The 25230-nt window shown below is 43.7% G+C and overlaps 1 long non-coding RNA gene across 3 annotated transcripts in view; it reads left to right on the top strand.

Moving 5' to 3' along the window:
* The first annotated feature begins 2978 nt into the window (after positions 1–2978).
* Positions 2979–25230, top strand: part of LOC135361922 (uncharacterized) — a 71826-nt gene continuing 49574 nt past the window's right edge. For all 3 annotated transcript variants that reach the window (XR_010406092.1, XR_010406091.1, XR_010406090.1), the window contains exons 1-3: positions 2979–3161; positions 3909–4007; positions 5296–5398. This is a non-coding gene — a long non-coding RNA (uncharacterized LOC135361922). The remainder of the gene's footprint in view (positions 3162–3908; positions 4008–5295; positions 5399–25230) is intronic.

The raw sequence follows: 25230 nt of genomic DNA, 5'->3' as shown, positions 1-25230 counted from the left end.
AAAGTGGAGAAACTCAGTTCATGCTTTTCTTAGAGCCAGAAAAGGAGACTCTGGCAAAACGGCTATCCTATCATCTACCCTTACCCCATAAATGATCTCCAATCCTCAGTTATCACAGAAAAGAAAGGAGAGAAGACTATGCATAATATGTTCGGCTCCCTGTGAGTTATAACACAGCCCAAAGAGTAAATGACCAAAAAATTTGTTAAAATAATTATCAGGAGAAAATTGCTCAAGAGGGGTAAGCTGGTGTGTTCCAGAACTCTGTGCTGGGGTAAGGATCAGAAAGGATTAAGCTGTTACAACAAACTCCTGTTTTGTTTCAAGCTCACTGTTTTGAATTTGGACTGGTCATCGGAACTCTCTCTCCATGGGTCCACATGGGATGTTCAGATCCGTCCCTATCAATGGCATGGACATTTCAAAAAAAACTTTTGAAAACAAATGGAGGGTGACACAGGATGCCTTGGAGACAGCAGGAGTGTCTGGTTAAACTTTCTTATTTAAAGATTAGTGAAAAATTCTCAATAGCATGGGAACTAAAAGGGAAACGTGAAATGTAATGGTATTTGGTCAGTGGAGCAAGGGATTTGCAGTGGTGAAAGAAAATACAGATGAAGTTATTTGGATTGTGCTTTTTATATATCTCTTAGCATAATTCAGGCTTAGAAAGGATCCGGATTGTGATTTTGTTGGCTTAGTTTTTGACCTGAACAAAACGGATTTGCCAGTTTTGTTTCTTCTTTTTATTCAAATGGGACACACCCTCCTGGTTTTGAGAAATCTGATTGTTATCTCTTAGTCAGAACCGTGCTTGACGAAGTACTTTTTCCAATTTTGGATGGTTAATCATGCTGGATTTTTACCGAAGACCTCAAGGGAAACTTCACTTGAAGGACAAAGATGCTTGTCAAGTGAGCTATGGATTAGGATCTGATTCTTTGGTGGAAGTTCAATGAACATAGTTTAGGCCAAGGTAGATTCAGTAAGGCAGACACAAAGAAATAAAATATGCTTCTGGGGAATGGGCAAGGCAGAACAAACACACTGGAACTCATTAAACAAGTAGCCGATGAGCAATTCATAACCAATATCTGATATATCATTGAAGACCCAAAGGTCACGTAATATCAACTCTATTGCAACACACATGCTCCAAAAGAGTCTGGCTGGCCATTGTTCTTGAGCTACCCTTAGCTGTTTTTATTTCACACAAAGTGTTTCTCCGGAGGCACCAAAAAAAAAAAAAAAAAAAAAAGATGTAAGAGTAAAATCGGATTTATCGGAGGCATTTACTTGGATTAATTAGGTAATAAAAGCATTTTCAAATTGCTAATTTACTAAGCAATGTCACCGGAATGCTGAATTACTTTACTTTTATTATGATGATCAAAAGAGATAAATGCAGGCCCAGCCACAAAACCAAAGCAGAGAGAAGAGAGGCAGCAGTCCTTCTTTGCATAATTACTGGTATTTGTTATCCTTGCCTTGAAAAGGGGATCATCAGTTTTTCTAAAGACTGTTTTCTTTGCTTCAGAGCCTCTTCTTCAGAATGCTGTTTATCATCCACGTTGTCCTCATTTACCCAGCAACAAATGCACTACGAATACGCTTTTCATTAGTCAATTTAATTTTCGTTCAAAATGTTAATTAAAAAGTGTGCATTTCATTCTTCTAGGGATGGAATTTAAAAAAAAAAAAACCACTCTTGGTTCTCAAGTGTTAGGTTAAATTACTAAAAGCAGTCGAAAAACAGGGTTAATCAGTGTGAAACTTAGTATCAGGAGCCTGGAGTTGACTTTGATAATTGATTATAATTCATTTCCCTATCCCTTCAGGAAAACAAAGGCTCAAAAATCATGGTATCTATAGCTTTATTTATATTTAGGGGGAAAATTTTGAACAAAACAAATATAAGAGGAAGCAGAAAGGAACTTTGCCTCAAAGAGAGAAACACTAAAGAAAAAGCTGCTAAACCAGATATCCCATCCCTAGAAAATGAATGAGAATTTTATTATTTCTTCGTTTAAAAAAAAAAAATCCGTCCTTTGCCAAATCTAAGAATGTTGCCAACTCGGGAGAAAAAGGATCCATTTTTCTACATAACCACATTTAATAATTTCCATGAAATTGACATTTTAGAATAATGGCAAAAAGCCAAATTATAAATTATGGATTCCTAATCCCTAAATTCTGAGCTCATTTTCTTAAGAAATACCTAAAGTACACTTTAAAACGAACCCAATTAATATAATTACGGAGGGCTTAAATAACACATACAAACTGGATCTGTTTCTGTAAAACACAGCTGTTCTGTTATTTATATTTTGCTATTACTTAAAATTAGAAATGTGGCCACATATATTAAGTAACTTTTTAAAAAGAGTGAATCGGTTGTCTTCTGCATCATTAAATTTTTAAAAAGCCCCTACAACCAATTAGCTTGGAAATCTGATATTCATGCCTCTGAATATTGCTGCGGTCGTAACAAGGAAAGCAGCACATCCAGGTATTTAATGTAACAGAAACAAGGCACAGGCAGCAACTTGTATCCCCTGGCAGTTGACATGCTAATTTCTTTGCCTTCTCTCTTTTGCTCACTCCACCCCGCTTCACCAACCCCCTTCCCCCCCAAGAAACGAGGCACCCTTCGGGCCCGTGGAAGGTGCCTTGCGGGGAGTGGAGACGCCGGAAGAGCGAGGGCAGAGCGCGCGCGGTGCCCACACCCTTGACCGCGGGGTGAGCGCGGGTGGCCGCCGCTGGCGCGGGAGAGGGGAGCGGGTCAGGAGCGCGGGGTCTAGGCGGAACCCCTCCACCCCCCACCGCCCGGGTGTGGGAAGCTGCGACACGAGGCCCGGAGCCCGCAGCCCCCGGCTGGGCCCGGGCGGGGAGGGGAGGGCGGGGGGCGGAGCGCGGCGCTGCGCGGGGCGGCGGGAAAGGGGCGGGGAGGACAGCTCAGGCTCCGGCGGGCAGAGGGACGGTGGCAGAACCTGCGGGCTAAGGTGGGAGGCTCACCCTCAGGGAGGAAAGGAAGCGAGGACCGCACGGCTGGGCAGCGAGGAGACGTTTGGAGTCCGGGGCTCAGGCCGCCTACACCTCCTCCTGCAGCGGACACGGCGCAGCGGGCGGCTCACCGGCCGCCTCGGCTACCCTGCGCGCAGGTGGGCACCCCTGAGCGCGGCGCTCTTGCCCCCTCCAGGGCCGCCGCAGGCCGGACGCCTTGGCGTCCAGGCCACCACGCTCGGGGACGAGGACCGGGCAGGTCCGGGGGCAGCGGGAAGGTGCACGGCCCCTTGGTGTGCCCGCTTGTGCGCGCGCGCTGTGCTACGTGGGGAAGAGGTGCGGAGAGGCTGCCTCCCTGGGGATTCTCCCCCTCGGGTCTCACAGTCCCCACCCCCACCCCCTCCTCGAGAGCCGAGCCCCGGAGTGGCTGCGGAGGACTGCGACCGCCCCCCCCCCCCCATCTCGGTGGTGCGCGCAGGTCGCTCCTCTCTTCGCAGTCTACACCCAGCAACCATCCGGAGGCCCCCTGCTCGGGGCCCTCGGGACTGTAGAAACCTGGGGAAACGAGAGTGGTGGCAGGACCAGCCGGGGCGTGTGCGGGGAAGGCAGGAGTTGCTGGAGTATTGTCTGCCGGGCGGGTGCCTGAGCCCGCGCGCTCGCTCGCGCTTTCGGGGGCCGGAGTGGGGTGGGGGGGAGGGTGGGATGGGGTTTGCCGAACTTATCTCTGAAGGCGGACGGTGCACATGCACTTGGCGCCTTGTGCACGTTTGGACGAGGGTTTAATGGAGGCACGTGGGAGCAGGACTGGTCGCTGGCGGGCCCCCAACGAGCCTCTTGGGATGGCCCAGCGCGTGTTCGGGGTCGGGAAGGAAGGGAGTGTGAGTGTGGGTGAATGTCCGTCCTAGGGAGAAGGAGGAGAGTGGCTCCAGGAGACGTGATTTTCTTGGATTGGCTGCAATTCTTTCAAGCGAGCCAGACTTTCGGGGCGTTAAAGTAAATTGCAGGTAAGTGGGGAACGGATCTCTGATGGGGCCAAAAAAAAAAAAAAAGTCCGCAGGGTTTGCGGATTCGGCGGGCATACTGGCTGGGTGGCTCCTGGCGCTAGCTCGCCTAGCGGGTGGGGGTGGAGCTGGGGGTGGGGGTGGGGGTGGGGGTGGTGCTTGCGTCTTTGGCTTAAGGTGCTGGAGCTGGGGCACTTGTTCTCGGTGGACTGTGGGACTCCGAGGAGGTAAAGAGCTGCGCGGCGCGGTGTGTTATTCTCAATTAACTCTAGAATCTGTATCTCTCTGTCTCTCTTACACACACACACACGCGGCGCAGTGTGTTATTCTCAATTAACTCTAGAATCTGTATCTCTCTCTCTCTCTCACACACACACACACACACACACACACACACACACACACACACACAGGTTTGGTCTGTTAGTCTCAATTAACCCGAGATAATCTTTGTCTCTCTGTTCTCTCTTACACAAAACACACCCTGGTTTGGTCTGTTATTCTCAATTAACTCTAGAATCTGTGTGTCTGTCTCTGACTCTCATCACACGCGCGGGCACACACATATCCCTCACATCTCATGGCTCCTTTGACTAACTGATAGTTTGTGGATTTTTATTTATTGCTTGTTCTGCTCATAGATTTTGATTCATCTGACTTTTTTTTTTTTAAAGAAAAAAAGACCTACCTGTATTGAAATCTGTGGGGTGTCTGAAAGACCTTTCAGCACTCTACATTCACATTCAAAATGGGAGTAGGGCATTATGAAAATAACCCCACCTAACTGCTGTTTAGAACGGAGAAAGCACCAGTTCATTTTAGAATTGATATTATTATTCTAAAGAGACATTTTACATTTTATGACCGTGTGAGAAAGTACCCTTTGCTTGGATCTCTCCCTCATTTTTTTTCTTCTTTGTGGTAATTTACGGAATTCTTAATTACCCAATTAACAGAGTGGTTAAGTTGTCTTCTGATTTGAAATGGCAGATCTTGAAATGGTTGTAGATTGGCATGTGGATGAGTTCTGTGACTCCATCTCGTTCTTTAATGAACTGATCAGAGAGTGGTGTTGATCTGAGACTTAATGCATGTTTCGATATCTGAGTAATTTACCAAACCATTGGGGGAGAGGGACTCCTTAGAAATTTTCCACAGAGGAGAAAGAACACTTTTATCTCTTGGAGCAAATATTTTGCTACTTGTTTTCCAATTGTCCCTGTTAGTTGCCTAGAAAAGATGCGTGGTTGATGAATAATACATAAGGCTTATTTCTTTTTTATGTCTACAGGTGGCAGTGTGGAAGCCAAAAACGGGAGCTTTCCAAAGTGGCTTCTGAAAAATAAGAGTGAATATACATGAGTAAGCTAGTACAGGAATCAGAAAAACCACAGGTATGTAGAACAATTAATACACCTAGCCGGCTTTATAATTACTGCATTCCAGTATCTTGACATTTATATAGACTCTTACGAAGTGAAACCTATTTTGAGGTATTGTGCAAGGAGAAAATGGCTTATTCTATTCTAGACAATGTATTTAAATAAAATCCTGCATGTCGTTCTATTGCATTACTTTTTACTCTCCTAAAAGAAGCATTGCTTTTCTGTTGTGACCGTGTGGCTTTGCATTTAACATTTAACCAGTTGTTGTTTGATACTTGCTTTGAAAAACACTTAACGAAACTGTATAAAACGGCCAATTTGGGGGAATAATTTCATTTGGGACACACTTAACAAGTCACCCTGTTGAGCCGACATAACCGCATCTGCTTTTGACAAAAACTACCTCTCACTGTTGACTTAGCATACCACTTGTCAGAATATGGATGCATTAGGCTGCTTCTTTTAAACCAGCCTTTTTTTTTTTTTTAACCATCTTGTCCGTTTTCTTCTACCAAGCTGAACATACACGACGTACCTTCATAATTCACCCATTTTACTAAATTAATGGCAGGTTTCATATGGGATCAAAGACAATCAAATTGAGACCATTTTTCATTTTGACGCAGTTTAAAAGAATTTGCCTTTGAGGATCATTGAAATACAAAGTTTTGCCTATTAAGGCCCTTTTCCAATAGCTGGGTAGCACAGTGTTATGAATGGTAGAAGAAGGGGGGTGGGGGGTTCCATCTCTGTGGATTTTTATCTTTTTTTTTTTTTAAAGATTTTATTTATTTGACAGAGAGAGATACAGCTAGAGAGGGAACACAAGCAGGGGGGTGGGGGAGGGAGAAGCAGGCTTCCCGCAGAGCAGGGAGCCCGATGCGGGGCTCGATCCCAGGACCCTGGGATCATGACCTGAGCCGAAGGCAGACGCTTAACGACTGAGCCACCCAGGCGCCCCTGGATTTTTATCTTCTGAGAATGGTGGGCCATGGCTCATGATGCTCTCAGAAGGAAGCTAAAGTTATTACTATATTGACTGTTAAGGGACAGGCATCAAAATGGCTGTTGAAGAGAATGAAGCCTTCTCTTTCCTAGGGGTGTATGCATTCATCATAATGCCGGAATGTGGTGATATCTTGTGATTTTTGACATTCTGCCTTTACGGCCGAAGAGGGATTTAATTAGCCCCTGCCAGTGAGGATGTAAAACAAAGTCAGATGCTGTTCCCGAAGCTTAAAATGGCCAAATTGGACTCTTAACCAGTAGAAGGCAAATTGGGAGCTCTGACTCAGAAAGTATAGACTACACTAAGGACTGAGAGGTTCTTACTGTAAAGACCCCAGGGATAGGGAGTGGCTTCAGGAAAGCTCGTGGACATTTAGGAGCACGTAATTGCACTGCGTGGGACTTAGATTCCTTATCTGACTCCGGAGCCTGGGAAGTAACTAATCATCTCTCTAACGCTTCTTCTTTTTTTTTTTTTTTTAAAGATTTTATTTATTGATTTGACAGAGAGAGACACAGTGAGAGAGGGAACACAAGCAGGGGGAGTGGGAGAGAGAGAAGCAGGCCCCCCACCGAGCAGGGAGCCCGATGCGGGGCTCGATCCCAGGACCCTAGGATCATGACCTGAGCCGAAGGCAGACGCTTAACCACTGAGCCACCCAGGCGCCCCTCTCTAACGCTTCTAATAGGAATAGGGTCTAATCTTCTAGGGCAGAAAGGAAGAGAGCAACAAGTTGAGGTTTTATTCTGTTTTTGAATCCTAACAATCTCATTGTAGAGACATGAAGGGCTGTAGAGATATTTTGTTTTATGAGGTATGGCATCCATACAATAAAGTGTAAAATGCATTATTCCAACGTGTCCTGCTCAGTGAATTTTGACACGTGCGTACACCCATGTCAAGATGGAGAACACATCCACCACCCCTGATTTTCTCCTCTTTCCCCTTCTGGTTAGTTTTTACCCTGCTTCTAACCTGAATGAAGGTAGCCATATTACGATTTTTGTTTTTCACATTGTGATTTTAAAAAACTCCATCCATTAGTTTTGTCTCCTGTTAAGCTCCATATAAATAGTATGTTACAGAAGGGATCCTTGTGTATGTCTTTCACATTAACATAATATCTAGGAGATTCACCCATGTTATTGTGTGTAGTAGTAATTTATTCTAGTTTATTGTTGATTTGCAGTTTCAGTGTATGGACATAGTACATTTGTTTATCCATTCTGTTGGGAGTTTTGGTTGTTTTCAGTGTGTGGCTAATATGAATAAAGCAGCTATGAACATTCTTTTTTTATTTTTAAAGATTTTATTTATTAGAGAGAGAGAGAGAGCATGCGGGGGCGGGGGAGAGGAGCAGAGGGAGAGGAGAAGGAGGGGGAAGGAATCTCCCCCAGCCGACTAGGAGGCTGAAGAAGAGGAGGACGACGCGGGGCTTGATCTCATGACCCTGAGATCAGACCTGAGCTGAAACCAAGAGTCAGAGGCTCAACCGCCTGAGCCATGCAGGTGACCCTGAACATTCTTGCTAGGAACATTCTTGCTAGGAACATTCTTGCTAGGAACATTCTTGCTTACGTTTTTTGGTGCACATGCCCACTCATTTCTCTTGAGCACATAACCTAGGAATGGAGTTGCAGGGTAGTAGAGGAGGCTTCTATTTAGCTTTAGTAGATAATTGCCAAATAGCCTGCCAAAGTGATTGTACCAATTTAAATTCCACAGTGGTGTAAGGAGTTCCATTTGTTTGTTTATTTATTTATTTTTAAGATTTTATTTATTTATTTGACAGAGAGAGACACAGCGAGAGAGGGAACACAAGCAGGGGCAGGGGGAGAGGGAGAAGCAGGCTTCCCGCGGAGCAGGGAGCCTGATGCGGGACTCGATCCCAGGACCCTGGGATCATGACCTGAGCCGAAGGCAGACGCTTAATGACTGAGCCACCCAGGCGCCCAGGAGTTCCATTTGATCTGTACTTTCACTAACACTTGGTTTTGGGGGTCTTTTTAGCTTCAGCCGTTTTTGGTAGGGGGGCAAATGGGTATCTCCCTGTGGGTTTTAAAATTTCAAAAAAATTTAGTTGTGGTAAAATACACATAACGTAAGATTTTCCACGGTAATCACTTTTGCATGTACAGTCGTGGCATTAAGCACATTCACCATGCTGGGTAACCACCATCAGCACCATCCATCTCCAGAACGGTTTTCATCTTGCAGAACTGAAACTGTGCCCATGAAACAATAAGTCCCTGGTTTCTCTTTCCCCAGCCCCTGGCAACCACCATTCTATTTTCTGTCTCTGAATTTTTTTTTTTAAAGATTTTATTTATTTATTTGACAGAGACACAGTGAGAGAGGGAACACAAGCAGGGGGAGTGGGAGAGGGAGAAGCAGGCTCCCCGCAGAGCAGGGAGCCCAATGCGGGGCTCGATCCCAGGACCCTGGGATCATGACATGAGCCGAAGGCAGACGCTTAACCACTGAGCCACCTGGGTGCCCCTTGTCTCTGAATTTGACCACTTGAAGTACCTCATATGGGTAGAATCCCAGAGTACTTGTTCTTTTGTAATCAGCTTATTGTACTTAGCACAATGTCCTTAAGATTCACTCGTGTCGTGTTACTTGTCAGAATTTTTTTTCAGGCTGAATGATATTACACTGTATGCATATGCCAAATTTTGCTTGTCCTTCTGTCGGTGGACACTTAGGTTGCTGCCACCTTTTGCCTATTGTGAATAGTGCTGCTCTGAACAGGGGTGTACAGATATTTCGAGACCCTGCTTTCAGTTTTCTGGGGCACATACCTGGAAGTGGAACTGCTGGGTCATATGGTAATTCTATTTAAATTTCTTGAGAAACCACCATACTGTTTTCCATAGCTACGGCACCATGTTTCATTCTCAAAAGTGTGGAGGGGGTTCCGGTTTTTCCACATCCTTGCCAACACTTGTTCTTTTCTTCCCTTTTTTTTTTTTTTTTTTTTAAGAGAGACCGTGCGTGTACATGCACGTGAGTGAGTTGGGGGGGAGGGAGAGGGGGGGAAAGAGAGAGAGAACCCTAGGCCCCAGGCAGCCTGCACCCCAAATCCAGCACAGAGTCGGGGCTCAATCCCACAACCCTGAGATCACGACCTAGGCTGAAATCGAGTTAGACACTCAACCAATTGAGCCACCCGGGCGCCCCTGTTCTTCTGTTTTTTTCTTTTTTTCTCTTTTCTTTCCTTTTCTGTGTCCTCCTCTCCGCTCCCTTTTGATAGTAGTCATCCTAATGGGTGTGAGGTGGTCCTTATGGTTTTAATTTATGTTTCCTAGTGCCTAATGTTAGATGCCATTTCATATACCTACTGGCATTTTGATATCTTTTTGTGAAATTTTTGTTAAAATGTTTTGTCCGATTTTGAGTTGGCTTTTTTTTTTCTGTTTGAGTTCTTTTCTATTCTGTAGAGGAGTCCTTTGTCAGATACACGTATTATTACAAATATTTTCTCCCAGTGTGTGGCTTGCCTTTTCACTATCTTCGTGCAATCTTTTGATGATTTTTAATGATGTCCAATGGTGGATTTTCCTTTTCTTTTATGGCTCTTGCTTTTTGTGTTCTGTTTATAAAGCTTTTGCCTACTTTGGGGTTATTTTTTAAAAATCTCTCTTTTAGTTATTGAAAATATGTAAAGGCAATCTGTTTGGAAAATGCAGTATATTAATTATAAGCTCATTTCAAATAAGTGCCCTAAGAATGAAAGTTGGGAATGTTCTTTGTTGCAGCAGGTGCCAGAGAAGGGGTTTGAAAAAGCGTGTTTTTCAATAAGATACATGGACACGGGTGCTGTTACTCAAAGTGGCCCCTGTTTTGGTCTCCCCCTAACACTGATTATGTCCTCAGGGCCCCTCTGGAGTGGGAAGAACCCTAGGGAAGAGCCTGGTGATGACTTGGCTAGAGGAAGGAATGTGGCAAAATGGATGAGTATCCATTTTTCCTTAATTCATAATCCATACTTGCTGAATGATCCTTCCCCTCTTCCATTCCCAAGGAGGGTTGCCACTGGTCGATGCTCCTTCTTTCCTTTGCCTCTGAAATATCAATGCCTCTTGGTATTCTGCCATTTATTATCCTTTTCTCTTCTCCACCTATATTTTTTCCCCTCGGTGCCCTGTGTTCATGTTCACTCTTAGGTCTTGAGTTGTCCCTCTCCCTCTGCCCTGTGTTCAAAAGGCTCCCCAGGTCTTTATCTCCTGCTCTCACCACCTGTCCTTCAACAGAAGGTCTAGATCTGTATCCTTACCTGCCTCCTGGACATTGCCCACTGGATATCCCATAGGCGCCTTTATAAAACACACGTGTTGTTCCTTTTCAGTCTGCTCCTCTGCTTTCCTGCCTTAATTAATGTATTTACCATTAATCCAAGATCCCGAAGTAGAAATCTTGGCACTGTCTCTATCCTCCCACACGGCCCCTGTCCCGCTCAGAAGCTATATTTAGTTTGGTTCAGGTCCCCTTTGGGATTTGTAGGAATAGACTTCCAGCCGATCTCCCTGAGTCTTGCCCTTGCCTCTAATCCCCCACTTGTCATCAGCTTGCCTTTCCTAAAACACAGATTTAATCATGTCATTTCCTACTCAAAAGTGATTTGTAGCTCTCTATAGCCTACAAGAGGCATTCAGATTCCTTAGCATGATTTACAGTGTGACACCCTTCATTATTTGCCTTCAACCTGCTTTTCCTGTTCCGTCATCTGCCATGTCCTCCCCACACTCCATCTGTCCTAAACTATTTGCCATTCCTAGAACATTCCGTGAGTTCTTCCCTGCATCTGTGCTTTTGCACATGGCTGTTTCTCGTCTGCTTCTGATGTCCATTCCTATCTACCGGTGACTTCGTATTTTTTTCTCTAAAAACCAACTCCAATGTGACCTCTTTGAGTGAGCCTTCCTATCCTCTGAGTAGATCTTGTTATTCACCCTTCTTTTAACGTCATCGGAGGAGATGCCTAAATGTTGGCATGATTGCATTATTAATCTTTGTGCCCCCAGTAATTACTGAGAGTACTACTTCACACATATGAAGGCATTTACTACATGTTCACTGAGTGAATCCTTTCCTTACTGTAGCAGTTAGCTTTTTGCTGCTTAACAAAACACCACAATATCATTTTATCAGTGGTTTTATTTTATTTATCGTTTAGTTATTTGAGAGAGAGCACGAGCAGGGGGGAGGGACAGAGGGAGAGGGAGAAGCGGACTCCCTGCCAAGCAGGACCCCGGGATCATGACCTGAACTGAAGGCAGGTGCCGTGCAGGCACCCCAGTCAGTGGTTTAAAACAGCCAGCATTTAGTTTAGCTCTTGATTCTGTGAGTTGGCAATTTGGACAGCACTCAGCCGGGCAATTCTTTAGATCTGGGCAGGTTGTCTGCTGGGTGGGTTTGGGGGTAGGGGGGCGCTGGCTCTTCTAGGATGGCCTCAGCTCTTTACATATAGTTTTTTTTTTTTTAAAGATTTATTTATTTATTTGAGAGAGAGAGAATGAGAGAGAGCACATAAGAGGGGGGAGGGTCAGAGGGAGAAGCAGACTCCCTGCTGAGCAGGGAGCCCGATGCGGGACTCGATCCAGGGACTCCAGGATCATGACCTGAGCCGAAGGCAGTCGCTTAACCAACTGAGCCACCCAGGCGCCCTACATATAGTTTTTTAAAAATTTTCCTTTTTAAAGTAATCTCTATGCCCAACGTGGGACTCAGACTGACAACCCTGAGATCCAAAAGTCACATGCTCTACCGACTGAGCCAGCCAGGTGCCCCAACTTTTTTTTTTTTTTTTTTTTTTTACTCTTTAACCAGGCTTGCCTGGGGTTCTTCACACTGTGGGTGGCAGGGTCCTAAGAGTGCGGGGCGCACACAAAGCCTCCTGAGGCCTTGGCTTGCAACTGCCACAAGGTTACTTCCTCTGAATTCTGTTAGCCCAAACGAGTCACAAAGCCAGCCCTGATCCAGGAGGTGGCGAAATAGATTTCCATCTCTTGAAGGGAGGAGCTGTGTCATGTTGGAAGGAGCAGAGATAGAGGAGGATAATTGCAGCCATTTTTTTTTTTAAAGCAATATACTGCATTTGCCTGGAGCAGGGATATGTGATTAGTGACTTGGGTCACCAGCAGGGAGGACAGTTTTGACCCCAGGTGCATCTAATTGCATCTAAGATGAGTCCAGCTAAGATGGTCCCATGTTTGCTAGCATCCTCCTTTGATTCTCCTGCCGAGTCCTCTGTCCTTATCCTTTTATCCAAAGCATATTTAAGACAGCCCCAGTTTCTTTTTGGCCTTGATGAGATACCATTGATGCTGTAGGATGGGGAAGCTGCTGTAATGTGCTGGAGAACGGGGAAACCTCTCTTTCCTCCTCATTCTGGAAACTGCCGTGGATACCCTTGAGCATTGGGGACCTTCTTGTTATGACACATGCTTTAGTATTTGCCATTGATTTGTCCCTAGCATCCCAATTTAAAAGGCATTTTGGGGGAAGGAGAATGTCAGGAAATGAAAAGAGATTTGATTTAAAAAAAAAAGAGAGAGATCTGATTGATGGGGGTTGTTCATCTGTGTTCTTCTGCGCCATGGGTGAAAATTGAAGATCTTGTACTGAGAAGCAGTAGTAGTTTACCCAATCTTAATGTGTGTGCATTTTTGCAGCTGTTACAAACTATTCAGAGTGGAAACCTGAATTTAAGTATTGGGTTTTATTTAAAGATTTTATTTATTTATTTGACAGAGAGAGCACAAGCAGGGGGAGTGGCAGGCAGAGGGAGAAGCAGGCTCCCCACTGAGCAGGGAGCCCGATGCGGGGCTCGATCCCAGGACCCCAGGATCATGACCTGAGCCGAAGGCAGATGCTCAACCAACTGAGCCACCCAGGCGCCCCTGAATTTAAATATTTCTGATGTACTACCTATTCAAGGATTTTTTTAAGGACCAGTGTACGTTAAGAGGAAGTATGGTTACAATATATGTGCAGGAGCTTGGTTGAAATATACATGAAGTGTATACCGGTAAATATTCTTAGAAAAACATAAATGAAGTGACCCTGACTTCCAGAGGTAGTAGAGTAACCTTGGGTCTGTTTGAGTTTCTCCAGAACTTTGTTTTAGTACAAATTTGTATGTGTTAATAGAGCTGTTAGAAGTAAAGAACACAGATCTAAATTTTTCCTCCTTCAAGCCCATTTCTACTGATCCTAGAAATACAGGTGAACTGTGAAGGGACCAAAACATAAAATAGGAGGCACTTGAAGGGCCTAAAGACCCCCTTATCCCTCTCACATGTTTGCCTCCTGCCTTGTGCCGTTCCTAGACTGGCCACTGATACAAGTTAGAGGCATGAAACATCCACAAGCCGACTAATCCTCTGTCAAAATAACAGATGTGTTACTATTTATGGGTGAAAAGAGAACTTTCACTTACGTTAACAAATATCTTCTTAGCATTTTTTCTTATGGCATGCTTTTCCTTTTATTTTGTAGAGAACGAACGATGTAGATCATATCTCACTGTACTCTATTTATAGATCAGTTTCTTACTGAATCTCTGTATTGTCTTTGCTGCTGGCTTAAAATATCGTAAATTCAAATGGCCGTAGTTCAGTATTTTTAGAAGGCCATGACTAGTTTGAGTTAGAGAAATCAATATTTTGGTGGTGACTAACATATAATAAAATAAAATTAAAAGAAAGAAAAATCAATATTTTTAACTATTCCCAGTTGAGCAAATCAAGGCATTTTAACAGATTGAAAGAGGATACTAATTGAGATGATATTGGCAGGTATTCAGGTTTTGTTTTTCCAAGAGCTAGTTTGATAGCCTAGACAATAGTGTAAAATGTTTTAAATACTAGGGGCGCCTGGGTGGCTCAGTCGTTAAGCGTCTGCCTTCAGCTCAGGTCATGATCCCAGGGTCCTGGGATTGAGCCCCGCATCGGGCTCCCTGCTCGGCGGGAAGCTTACTTCTCCCTCTCCCACTCCCCCTGCTGGTGTTCCCTCTCTCGCTGTGTCTCTCTCTGTCAAATAAATAAATAAAATCTTAAAAAAAAATGTTTTATATACTATATTCCTGACATGTTGCATAATGTGAATTCTCCTTCCCAAGTTATATCTACTGATGTATAAATACATAGCCTATACGTACTATAATTTCTGGGGAAGGAGCGAGGGAAGGAGAGGGAGAGAGACAGAGGGAGAGCGAGAACACACATCCTCCTGCGTAAGGTTAAAATACTAGCAAGAGCTGTACAGAAATCATGAATAAGCATAGAGCTGAGTTATTGAAACAACCACATAGAACAGTGACTTGGGGGCACCTGGGTGGTTCAGTCGTTAAGCGTCTGTCTTCGGCTCAGGTCATGATCCCAGGGTCCTGGGATCGAGTCCCGCATCGGGCTCCCTGCTCGGCGGGAAGCCTGCTTCTCCCTCTCCCACTCCTCTTGCTTGTGTTCCTGCTCTCGCTATCTCTCTCTCTGTCAAATAAATAAATAAAATCTTAAAAAACAAAACAAAACAAAACAGTGACTTGGGTTTTACCAGGGATTATTAGTAAAGAAGTATTTACATTGAAGAAGGTTATGATAGGAAAATGACTAACAAATTCAAGGTGATAGTTTTAGCAGGAGCCTCAGATGCCCCACTGAATGGTGTTAGGGGCCCTCTTGTCCTTTGAATACTAATCCCCACATTGGAAAATATTTGAACTGATTTGCTGGTTTTGTAAATAACTATATTTTTGTTCCCGATTAATGATAGCAAAATTTTCTTGTTATGCTCGCTGTCAATATTTTGGGTGTTCTGAAGGGTGGCTTGTGTACAGAGGTTGGGATCTGGGACCACAGAGGTCAGCTTTGCCTGTCTGGCAGCCCAGCTGTATGTGTGGGGTGGAGGGTCTTGGACTGTGTTTTGACAATGAAAATAAACAAAAACATGACATGTATTTGACCAGGAAAAGGTAATGGAGGAAAACAATGGAGTCTTAATGAATTTCCTAAAGAGGAAGAGGTATGGCTGTTTTAGCTAATCATAATGCCTCAGATTTGACGGGTGATATTTTTCCCCAAAACATCTGTGGGAAATTAAAAGGCCACGGGTACTGAGGGGACACCATGTGCTTTGGTGATAAAGAATCTATGCAGAGGGTCAGCTGTTGTCTTTTCTTTACCTCTAGGGAGGGCACTGTGGGATATTTTCCTTTGTTCACCATGCGTGTTCTTACCCATGTTATGGAGAAAGGCCTTGAGACACACAGAAATAGCCTGACTGCTGGGGTTTAAGTGATAGCCCTTGGCCATACCTTTCTCTACCTCTCTGACATGTTTTTCTGCTCTGCCTGTGAACATCAGGTTCACAGAGTGACCAGGGTCAGTGTGTGTGTGTGTGTGTGTGTGTGTGTGTGTGTGTGTGTGTGTAGGAGCTCTTCCCAGTGATGATGTTGGGTCTCCATGTCTACGTAGTCAGTGAATGAGCACCTGGTGTGTGGTATTTTGCATCACTAGCAGTGATTTTCCATCACTATCAGTGAAAATATATGTTCATTAAAATCAAAGCATTACACAGAGAGTTTTCACATTTTATTAGATTTGACCTTGGACCGGCCTGGTGCGAGCATCACAGGGCTGGACTAGAAGTTAGAAGGATGCTGTTCAGGTTTCTAGTCAGCTTCTAAATAGCCGTGGGTGCTGGGCACATTGTTCTTAATGCTCTGGGCTTCAGTTTTGGCCTAACATGAGGTTTGGACTGTTCACCTCTAGAGTCCCATCTTATTCTGCTACTCCATCAGGCTTAATGCCAAGATTGTGGCTTTTCCCCCGATTTCAGTAAACTCCACCATAAAACTATTACTGGTATTAAAAACATTTTTTTAAAAGATTTTATTTATCTTAGAGAGAGAGCACAAACAAGGGGGAGGAACAGAGGGAGAGGGAGATTCAGACTCCCTGCTGAGCAGGGAACCGCATGCCAGGCTGCATCCCAGGACCCTGAGATCATGACCTGAGCCGAAGGCAGACACTTAACTGACTGAACCACCCAGGGTTGATGTCTTTCATCAGTATTGGAAAATTCTCGGGGCACCTGGGTGGCTCAGTCGATTAAGCATCGGACTCTGGATTTCAGCTCAGGCGATGATCTGAGGGTCCTGAGACTGAGCCCTAAGTCAGGCTCCACAGTCAGTGGGGAGTCTGCTGGAGAGTCTCCCTTTCCCTCTGCCCCTCTCCCCACTTGCATGCTCTCTCTCTCTAAAAATAAGTAAATCTTTTTTAAAAATTCCGAGCCATTGTCTCTTCAAATACTGCTACTGCCCTGTTCTGTCTCTTAATTTCTTCTGGCTCTCCAGTTACATGGGCAGGAGACCTCTTCATGTTCCTTATGATATGTTTTTTTTCTTTCTTTCTTTCCCCTTTTCTATTTTTTTTTTTAAATTTTAATTTTTTATTTATTTTTAAGTAATCTCTACAGTAAGCATGGGGCTCGAACTCACAACCCCGAGATGGAGTCCACTCTATGGACTGAGCCAACCAGGTGCCCCTCCCCTTTTCTATTTGGGCTTTACTAGGGGTGTTTTCCATTAAGTTATATTCCGAGTTTACTATGTCTAGTCTGCTATAAAACCCAACCCTGCTAATTGACCCATCTGAGTTATTTCAGACACTATATTTTTCTTAAATTAAGCTATTTTATTTTTCTATGATGTCCATTTGATTTTTTTGCATAGATTCTAGTTCCTTTTTGAAATTCTCCACCTTTCCATCCGTTTCCTCTTTTTTTCCTCTCATTTCCTTTGACCAATTAATCAATTATTTCAAAGGTTTTGTCTACTGAATCCCATTATCTGGATCATCTGTGAGTCTGCATCTGTTGTCTTTGTTTTCTCTTGAATATTGGTTACATTTTCTTGCAATTTTTCTCATGCCATAATATTACCATAATATTTAATTTTATAACAAGCAATTTTGTGTGGAAGAATCTTACTAGTTGTACACCACATCTTCCTCCAGAGAGGATTTCCTCCTTTTCCTCTGTTAGGTAAATATAGTGAGGAGCTGATCACCTTCGTGCCATCGGGAGTTGAGCTAAGTCAAGGCCAGGTTGCAGGTTTAGGAAGACTCAGTCCAGCTATGGCTGCCTGTGCTCCTCAGGCCTGGTTCTTCCAGGCTTTTGATTGAAACCCTAAAGGATCTTTTGTCTTTTTGGGCCTGAAACACTGTGGGAGATTAAACCTTGCCCTTTGGGGGTCTTGACCTTAGCTTCCTGTCCCCTTGATTTTAAATTTGGGCGACTGTTTTGAGGAGAAACCTGGCTATGTATTTGGGGGAGCACTCCTCCTTTAGTAAAAACTTCATCCCTGAAACATTGTGAAACTGGAGACCTCACTCTGCCTTTTAATAGCCTTTGGCCTAATATCTCAGTCTTCCTCTTACAGCTCTAGAACTGGACAAATGTGGGTATTGTCCATTTGTCACATTAGCCTCCATTAGCGTGTTCACCAAAAAGTTTTGCTCACTTATTTTCCTCAGTAGAAATCCTTTCTCTTGGTACGTCTTAACCATGATGCTCCCAAGGGCCCTGAAGGAAGAGAATCAGAGATTTCTGCTCACCTCACACGGGCTCCCCTTCCTTTGACATACTTGTCCTTGAATCCTTTATAGTCTAACGGAAGCCTTATACTGTTTTTTTCTGCATAAAACGTATAAGGTGGGATCTGCAGTTTCATAATATACATCATTTTCATGTCCTCATCTATTCTCCTTGTGGAGTCTTCTGTTGAAACATTCAGTATTTTTCAGCTTCGTGATAAAAGTAATTTTGGTAGTGAAGCACCTGCTGACTCATTACAATATTGCCAAAGGAGGAAAATGGGACTACTTAGACAATATGGTCCTCTTCAAAATATTTGCATTTCATTTTTTTTTTAGTTTTTCAATTTTAATTTGTCTAGAAAACACTTTTTAGGTAGAAGATGGTGATGGAGGCACTTTCAGTTGATTTAAAGTTCTCTCAGATGGGTTCCTTACTGGACACATTTACTTCTCTTTTGTACTAAAAGGAGGCATGACTCATTACAAACCCTCCCATTTGTGAGGAGAATTTGCTCCAGAGAAATCTAGGACATTAATAGGCAGCATCCATATGGTTTGCACGTGTAAAAAGGAGAGAATGAGCCCCTCATATTATTTAAATTGGAACCATTTCAGTGTTAAGGAGCAGTTCTGTTGTTAACTTTTCTTAGAAGCTGCGTAAGACCTGGCCAGTGCCAAGAGCCCTAGGCCTGGTGGGAGCTCTGAGTTCTAGTATTGGCTTGGCCTCCCGCAAGCCGTTTGTCCCAGGGGAGGCCTCCGTGTTCTCATCCTAAGAATGTTAGGACATTGGAACAGTTGAATTCTAATCCTTGACCATCTCTGCCCTTTGGATTCCTGTCATTTATCATGTGGAAATTAAGGTTGTACTTGCATTTCAATGAACTATTTGCCAGGCTCAATTGAAAGAATAAATCCCTGCAAATTTCTTTCGACCCTTGCATTCTCTTGTGCTTGTGACACCAAGTGGGAAATCTTAGATCCTGTGTCTCAGCGTCTGAGAAACAATTTTTTTTTTAAAGATTTTATTTATTCATTTGAGACACAGAGATACGGAGAGAGAGAGAGAGAGAGCATGAGCAGGGGGGAGACTGAGGGAGAGGGAGAAGCAGGCTCCCTGCTGAGCAGAAAGCCCGCTGCGGGGCTCGATCCCAGGACCCTGGGATCATGACCTGAGCCGAAGGCAGACGCTTAACCATCTGAGCCACCCAGGCGCCCCTAAGAAACAATTTTTGTTTTTTTAAATCGTGTGTCTTCAGTCCTGAGTCCCTGGATTCGAGTCCTGGGTTTGTCACTTATCTGCTCTGGGGCCCTGGGCATTTCACCAACCTGTAAGGCTGAGTTTCCTCAACTGGAAAATGGATAGAAGAAGACTATAGCCACGCCAGTTTCACTGAAGAACGCAAATGATTCATACGTGAAGGTGCTCTATGAACAGTCAAGAGCTGTAAAAACATCAGTTATCATTAGGACTGTAATGACACATCCCTTGTCAGCAGTAACCATCTGTTTGTTGTGGCTGTCACTATTAAAAGAGAGATGTGAAATCAGCCCAAGGGTATTTAAATTATATACACCTTGACTTTTGTTCCCACTTCGTTTTTGTTTTTTTTGTTTTTTTCTGGGGGCTGGGGTAGGTAAGCTGACACTGCGAAGGATAAACTCTCTGCTTGAAACCATTAAAATGTAGAGCTGGAAGGGACAGTGGGATTATTTTAGCAAATCCCTTTCTTTGAAAGATGCTGTTTTAAGAAGTTGAACTGACTTAGCGAAGGTAACAGAGCCGCTTCGAGGTAAAACCGCAACTAAGACGAACCGTTCTCTGTTTAAACCTTCACTTGTGCAATGACTTCTACTATTTTGGTCAGGGACCCAGATAAAGAGATTTCTTTCGCTTTTAAACATTGGGGTTCTCCATTTCTCTTCTCCCTAACCTTCTGACATCCTTGACTTCTCTCTTGTCTCACAGCCAGCCCTTCCTTTCTAACCCTTTCTGGTGGTGGTACCTCACCCCACTCACCCCACTCCAGAGAAGAGAGTCCCCCACCCCTTACCCAAAGCTGCTCCCCCCACCCATGTGTTCTCTGGATTCTGACTCCGCTTGCCTCTTCTGGCATTTATTTATTCTAAAAATTATACTGTCTCTGTCCCATATTATCTTTCTTTCCCTTACTGTTGGTTCTTCTCCTTGGCCTACAAAGGTGCCCAAGCTTCTTGTAGGATTTTTTTTTTACTTTATCTTACAACACCACTTTTCAATATTTGGCTACTAGAAGGAGAAATTGGTAAGCAGAGTCACTCCTTTCTCAAGTTCCATCCATTCCTATTCTTTTTCTTCAATTTAAAAAAAAATTGTGGTGACACTCCCATAATGTAAAATTTACCATGTTAACCATTTTTATGTATGTAATTCATTAGTACTAAATACCCTCACGTTGTTGGGCACCCATCACCACCATCCTCTCCAGGACCCTTTTTGGCTTCCAAACTGGAGCTCTGTCCCCGTGAAGCACTGACTTCCCACAGCCCCCTGCTCCCAGCCCCTGGCAACCACTGTCATTCTTGGTCTTTATGGTTTTTCCATGCATTCCTTCTATAGTCTTGCACAAATGCAGTGACTGGCACTTGGTGGTGGCCAGAAAAGTTCTCTGCCTCCTTCCCCTGCCCCTGTCTTATCCTCAGCTCCTCCTTGTCCCCCATTTGTTGCAATGCATTTTCTGGTTTCTCCTGGGAACAATCCTCTCCTGATTTTGTAAATGGCGCACTTCTGCACCTGCCCGCTCTGCCCCTTTCTGTGCTCACCAGCCAAGGGGGGCTGTTTCCTTACACCCTTGGCATACCATGCTGAGCCTCCATGCCTTCAGCCCCTTGCTTCTCTTTTCTTCCATACACATTTAACCCAAATGCCTTTTTCAGTAAAGCCTTCACCCACAACCTTAGCTTCTGCTCCACAGAACTTCAGAAATCTGATTTCAGTGTTACTGGGATTTCACTTCGTCTCCCCTCTCCCCCGAGTTGGTAAATGCTTCATGGGCAGGGACTGTGGGTGATTCTCCATCAGACTTGGCCCTCACACTAGGCCCTTTGGCAGGGCTGAATAGATGGAGAGCATTCATTCATTCAAGGACACTTCTTACAGAAATGTGCTTTTCTGATTTAAGAGACTGAATGTTGATCAACCACAGGGAACATCAGAGTATAAGATCAGAAGAGAGTGGTTCACTTTGTGCTCTGTTGTGGGAATCTATGATATCAGCCAGTTGGTTAAATACTGAGTTACTATACGTGAAATCCCACAGTGTGCTGGGTAAAATAATGGTCCTCCAAAGATGTCTATGTCCTAATCCCTGGAACCTGTGAACATGTTCAGTAGGAAAGGGGAATTAAAATTGCCCATGGAATTAGGTTGCTACTCAGGTGACTTTAAAATAGATTATCCTGGGGGCGCCTGGCTGGCTCAGTCTGTAGAGCATGTGATCTCAGGGCCGTGAGCTCGTGAGTTCGAGCCCCATGTTGGGTGTGGAACCTACTAAAAAAAAAAAAAGAAAAGATTATCCTGGATTACCTGGGTGGGCTCAGTGTAATCAAGGATCCCTAAAAGGGGTGTGTGCTGTAGAATAAGCTTGTAGCTAATAAGTTCCTGGACTGCTGAGGGTCTTAAATTGCCTTGAATATTATCTTTGGTTAATGCTTCATTGATAAATTCCTTTCTATAACAGATCTAATTAACATCCGTTTTCTGTGTTACTAGCTGTAGTGAAAGAAAGGTATTTCATTGAATGCAGGTATAAGTCAGGTGCTTTATATAATATATTACCCTATTTAATGTGCTAAATAACCCAAGAAGTTGATATTATTAAATCCATTTATGGATGAGGACACAGGCAGGGTGGTTAACTTACACAAGGTCACATTGCTAGTAACTTGGCGACCCTGAGTTTTTAGTGCACATAAAAAGAAAAAATTCTGAGGTGTGGCATTCTCACTTTTGCAGGGCATGCTCATGGCTTCTCCAGTCTGATGGTATATTGTACAAAGTCTTGCCTTGAAATCTGAAAGTTGATTAAAAGTTAACCAGGAGTCCAACAAAATCTGGATTATATTTTGGTATATTTCCCTTTTGTCCTCCCCCCCGCCCCGTGCTTATGTATGTTGCAGTTTCCCAAAGCTGCAATCCTAGTTTTTTTTTTTTAATTTTACATTGTCTATTCTTCCATATCCTGTGTCTTTATAATTATTATCTTTAATAGACAATAGGTGGTGTCCAATTTTTTATTGTTACAAGGAATGCTGAAGGAACAGTTTCCAGCTGGGACATGCTGTTCTCTGGAGAGCAGGAGCCCAATCCAAACCACGCAACGCAGTTAAAACCTCGGCTTGGAGGTGGTCGGCGCCGTATCTGCTCACATTTCCATTAGTCAGTGTGTGTCCTAGGGCCAAACCCAAAGTCAAGTAAGTGGGGGCCATGTACTTCTCCCCCATGATGATCAAAAGGATGAGTAATCCTGTTATACAGAAGAAGAACTAGTTGGGAATAGCAATCCCATCTACCACCTGGAGGGGAATGAGATGATTAGAGCAGAACATAAAAATAGAAATAAATAAAAGTAGCAGATAGAGACAGGCAGGTGGATTGTGATTCCGACCTTGAGCAGAGGCTCTGTCTTCAGGCGCCTCCTCTGTGATGTGGAAAAATGAAAAGAAATGATGTCTCCAAAGCATGCTGTGCTCGCCTGACAGGTGAAAGGCTGCCAGCAAATACGAGTTCCCTTTGACGGTGTAATTTTGCCACAGGACTGGATGTGCTATTTTAGCGTCTGTTTGGATGGAACTTGACTTTCTTGGGTTTTAACTCAAATACACACAGTGCTGTGGATTTTCTAGTCATTAAAGAAAAGATGGGCCTAATTTCTGGATAATTCTCCTTAAGTCCCTTTAAAAAATGCACAACCACCAGGGAGCTAATGTCAAATTCCTGACCCCATTTCCCAAGCAGCCAAAATCAACATTTCCAAGGTAGGAGCTTGTTAGAATTGCCATCTTGGGCCCCACCTCTGACTTAACTGAATTGGATTCTGTATTTCAACAACATCCCCAGGGGATTCATATTTACGTTAAAATCTGAACAGCACTGATCTATAGATTGTCCTTAGAAATGCTGTTCTATTTTTATTTATTTTTTTTAGAGAGGGATGGGGGAGGGGCAGAGGGAGAGGGAGAGACTCTTAAGCAGGCTCCGAGCCCCAGAAATGCTGTTTTATTTATTTATTTTTTTAAAGCTTTATGGCTCTTTTTTTTTTTTTTTAAGATTTTATTTATTCATCTGACAGAGACAGAGACAGCGAGAGCAGGAACACAAGCAGGGGGAGTGGGAGAGGGAGAAGCAGGCCTCCCGCTGAGCAGGGAGCCCGATGCGGGACTCAATCCCAGGACCCCGGGATCATGACCTGAGCCTAAGGCAGATGCCCAACGACTGAGCCACCCAGGCGCCCTGGCTCTTTTTTTTTTTTTAAGATTTTATTTATTTATTTGACAGAGAGAGACACCACTAGAGAGGGAGGAACACAAGCTGGGGGAGTGGGAGAGGGAGAAGCAGGCTTCCCGTGGAGCAGGGAGCCTGATGCAGGGCTCGATCCCGGGACCATGGGATCCTGACCTGGGCCGAAGGCAGATGCTTAACGACTGACCCACCCAGGTGCCCCAGAAATGCTGTTTTAAAAGAAGAGTTTTCTTGGGGTGGCTCAGGTGGTTAAGCATCTGACTCTGGATTTTGGCTCAGGTCATGGTCTCAGGGTTGTGGGATCCAGCCCCGTGTTAGGCTCCAAGCTGGGCATGGAGCCTGCTTAAGATTCTCTATCTCCCTCTTCCCCTCCTCCCCTCCCTCTCTAAAAAAAAAAAATTAAACTAAGAAAAACAAGTTTTTTGAATTATTATTTGCCTTTCAGTTTGATCATAATACAATCAAAAATATTTAGGTAAGATTTTTTAAAAGCCTTCTTTTAGGGTATCTAGTATTTAAAATGGGCGTAGTTAGAACAGTAAGAATTTAGAATTATTTTTCTCTTTTCCAGCTTCTAAGAAAAACATTTATTATTACCTAGAAGGTTTAATTTTGATTATGAGCTTTTGGCCCATGACGTTTTGTTTGGCTTATTTGAATTTTAGAAATCTTAGATTTTAAGGGATCAAACTCCCCATAGTATTAGAAATAATCTAACAAGTAATGTTTAGAGTCTTTGGAAGAAAATGGTAATTCTTAAAGAATCTTTTGTTATCTGGCCCCGTTATTTGATAGTATTCTTGTTCTTGAATTTTGTTAGGTGTAGATTGTATGTCCAAGGGCCTAACTCACTGGAGGGAGGGTGCAGACACTGAATGAAGTGGTGTTTGTTTAAAAATCCTTTACAAACTCTTAGATGCCCAACCAGTGTAAGGTTTTCACCTAGTTTTAGGGCAAACCACAGCCTGTGGGGCCGTATCTGTACCTGTGTTTATAAATAAAGCTTTATTGGAACACAGCCATACCCATTAATTTACTTCATCGTCTATGGCTGATCTCAGGATACAACGACAGAGTGACAGAGACCATGTATGGCCTACAAAGCCTATAAACTATTTACTATCTGGCCCTCTGCAGAAAGTTTGTTGACCTCTGGTATCAATTAATGAAGGATAGCTTTTTGTATGTGTGTGAAATTCTTGTGTCTGAAGATTCTTGATTGTTTTTTTCTTTTTAAATAGAAAAAAAAGGAGTCAGCCTAACATTTAATAGGTTTTTCTTTTTCTTCTTCCAAATTGTATGTTTTTTTTTTTTTTTTAAAGATTTTATTATTGGACAGAGAGAGACACAGTGAGAGAGGGAACACAAGCAGGGAGAGTGGGAGAGGGAGAAGCAGGCTTCCCACCGAGCAGGGAGCCCGATGCGAGGCTCGATCCCAGGACCCTGAGATCATGACCTGAGCCGAAGGCAGACGCTTAACGACTGAGCCATCTAGGTGCCCCCAAATTATGTTAATATTAGGGCCCTGACCACAGGTTAAATTCACTTTGCCACCTTTTGGACCTGTTTCTTTTTTTAAGTCTTTCAACCAGTCCTTCGCAAAGTACTGGAGAAATGCTGTTATCAGCTGCTGACTTGACTACACAGATGCAATAGTTCATCAGCGAGCTGTATATTATATGTTTCGTGGCTGTATGCTACTTCCCTCATGCAGCCCAAAGAATCTTTTTCTCTT

This window comes from Mirounga angustirostris, unplaced genomic scaffold, assembly GCF_029215605.1.
Source record: "Mirounga angustirostris isolate CCGP_5_RB_7025 unplaced genomic scaffold, mMirAng1.0.hap1 SCAF_11, whole genome shotgun sequence".
NCBI lineage: Eukaryota > Metazoa > Chordata > Mammalia > Carnivora > Phocidae > Mirounga > Mirounga angustirostris.
This window is presented reverse-complemented; position numbering and strand designations above follow the sequence as displayed.